Genomic DNA, 2,732 nt, shown 5'->3' with positions numbered 1-2,732 from the left:
AGGGGATGGGGCGGGGGACCCGGAGCGGGGAGGCCGGCGACCTTCCCCAGCACGTTCAGTCCGGTTGCCAGGTTAGGGTGCAGCCTCCTGGGCCCGACGTCGCCCCAGGTGCCGCCCCCCCGCCCTAAGCCCGCCTGGCACGGCCTGAGGGGAGGAACCCTCCGGGCCTCTCCTCTCCGCGTAGCCCTGCCAGCTCCCGAGTCGCCGCAGTGCGCCATGAAAATCAAGGATGCCAAGAAACACCCTTTCCCGTGGTTTGGTATGGACATTGGGGGAACTCTAGTAAAGCTCTCGTATTTTGAACCCATTGATATCACAGCACAGGAAGAGCAAGAGGAAGTTGAGAGCTTAAAAAGTATTCGGAAATATTTGACTTCTAATGTAGCATATGGATCCACTGGCATTCGGGATGTACACCTTGAACTTAAGGATTTAACACTTTTTGGCCGAAGAGGGAACTTGCACTTTATCAGATTTCCAACTCATGACCTGCCTACTTTTATCCAAATGGGAAGAGCCAAAAACTTCTCAACGTTACAAACGGTGCTGTGTGCTACAGGTGGTGGTGCTTACAAGTTTGAAAAAGATTTTCGCACAATTGGAAACCTCCACCTGCACAAACTGGGTGAACTTGACTGCCTTGTAAAGGGCTTGCTGTATATAGATTCAGTCAGATTCAATGGACAAGCAGAGTGCTATTATTTTGCTAATGCCGCAGAACCTGAGCGATGCCAAAAGATGCCTTTTAACCTAGATGATCCCTATCCACTATTGGTGGTGTTCATGAGTCAGTATCTTAACAGTCCACTCCAAAGATAACTATAAACCAGTGACCGGGACAAGCCTTGGAGGGGATACCTTTTTGGGTTTATGCAGTTTACTGACTAGCTGTGAAAGTTTTGAAGAGGCTCTTAAAATGGCATCCAAAGGTGACAGCACCCAAGCTGACAAATTGGTCCATGATATTTATGGAGACGATTATGAAAGATTTGGTCTGCCAGGTTGGACTGTAGCATCTAGTTTTGGAAATATGATTTATAAAGAGAAACGAGAATCTGTTAGTAAAGAAGATCTGGCAAGAGCTACTTTAGTTACTATCACCAATAATATTGGTTCTGTGGCACGAATGTGCTCTGTTAATGAGAAAGTGAACAAGAGTTGTCTTTGTTGGAAACTTTTTACGTGTCAATACTCTATGAAATTTCTGGCATGTGCACTGGATTATTGGTTCAAAGGTCAACTGAAAGCATTGTTTCTAGAACATGAAGGATACTTTGGAGCAGTTGGTACACTTCTTGGGCTGCCAAACTTCAGCTGAAGCATCAGAGGTTACTCTGCTAATGAATGTCATTCCACAGGAACTAAAACCAGAGGCATTGTAACTGCATTGTTTGTCCTTGGAAACCAAAGGATAAAAGAATTTCACTATTCCTGTTAATTTTGAATGTCAGAATGGAAAACTCATGAATGCCATATTAAAAGAGAGAACTCTGTAACATGAAGTATTGTTGAAGTGTTTTCCCTTCCGTATATAGCCAGTGTTCAATCTTTAAATGCAGCATAGCCTCTGATTATTGAGCTTCCTCTCAGAAAGATTTTCTATTTATTTTATGTAGCCAGCATTGTACTACTGTATGCTTAAGACACAAATCTTAAAAAGTCTCAGAAATGTTTCACTTATGAAAAATAATTGATTTTGAATATTCATTGAGTCCATTTATGTGTTATGGTTACAGACAGTAATATACCCAGTATGAAAATTTATTGTAATGACAGTCAGAGATGATGGTTTTATGTGATTTTAGAAATGTAAAGACAATATTATTATAGTTTTTCTAACACATCCTCAAGAAAAGCAAGGTACTATGTGATCTTTACCCAAAAGTTTAATTTTCCTCAAATGCCATAATTTAAATGAAATACTATTATTATATGTTACCCTGAATTTCAGAATGAATCCTGAAAAATGCACATTTGGTGACATCACACTTTCTGTATTTTTTATTTAATCAACACATTGAAATGTTTGTATTTTTAAAGTGAAAGTTTATTTACTTATTTTTGAATCTGTCTGATGAAGTTCTTAGACTATTCGAATGGGATATGATTTGAGTGAATCAATAATTCCATGCTCTTTTTACTACTAATTTATCATGCCCAAACAACATATTTCTTATTCAATATGAACCATGAAAGCTAAAGATTTTTGTTCTACTATGAACAGCAACAGAATCATTTATTTTAAATGGGCATTTTGAAACTGTGGGAGTCTGAGGCAGTATTATGAAATTATGAGGCAGAATTATGAAAGAATCAGTGTTTTCCTACATTTGGTAATAAAAACAATTATAGTTTAAAATTTTTAAATCATTTTTCCTGGAATTTGTTCTCCATTTTGAATTTATATTTTAAATGTTATGCAAACTATCAGCTTTTACATTGACAGTAACTAACATTTTGGTGGCTCGGTAGTTAAATGAAGTGTTCAAGTCTGTTGCTTCTTCCAGGTTAGGAAGCAGAAAGACCTGGGGGATGATTCACATTGCCAGTAAACCTGGGTGAACTTAGAAGAGGTTAGAAGATGTTAAATTTCAGAGTGTTACCATGTGTTTTTACAGATCCCAGAGTTGCTCAGTAAAGATCAGTTTCAGTAGAATGTCAAAGAGATCCTTCATGAGGATGTTTCACGTTTTTTGCTCACTTAAAATTCAGTTTACCTAAAGAAATGAACA

General features: G+C 38.6%; 1 pseudogene across 1 annotated transcript; it reads left to right on the top strand.

Annotated features, from left to right (window-relative positions):
- Positions 1–216: 216 nt before the first annotated feature.
- On the top strand, positions 217–1,664 carry LOC306658716 (pantothenate kinase 3-like; annotated as a pseudogene). The gene has a single exon. The product of its transcript is annotated as a pantothenate kinase 3-like (transcript).
- The last annotated feature ends 1,068 nt before the right edge of the window (positions 1,665–2,732 follow it).

This window comes from Sciurus vulgaris (assembly GCF_902686455.1).
Source record: "Sciurus vulgaris genome assembly, chromosome: 4".
Taxonomy (NCBI): domain Eukaryota; kingdom Metazoa; phylum Chordata; class Mammalia; order Rodentia; family Sciuridae; genus Sciurus; species Sciurus vulgaris.
Note: the sequence above shows the minus strand (reverse complement) of the source record. Positions and strands in the feature narration are given on the sequence as shown.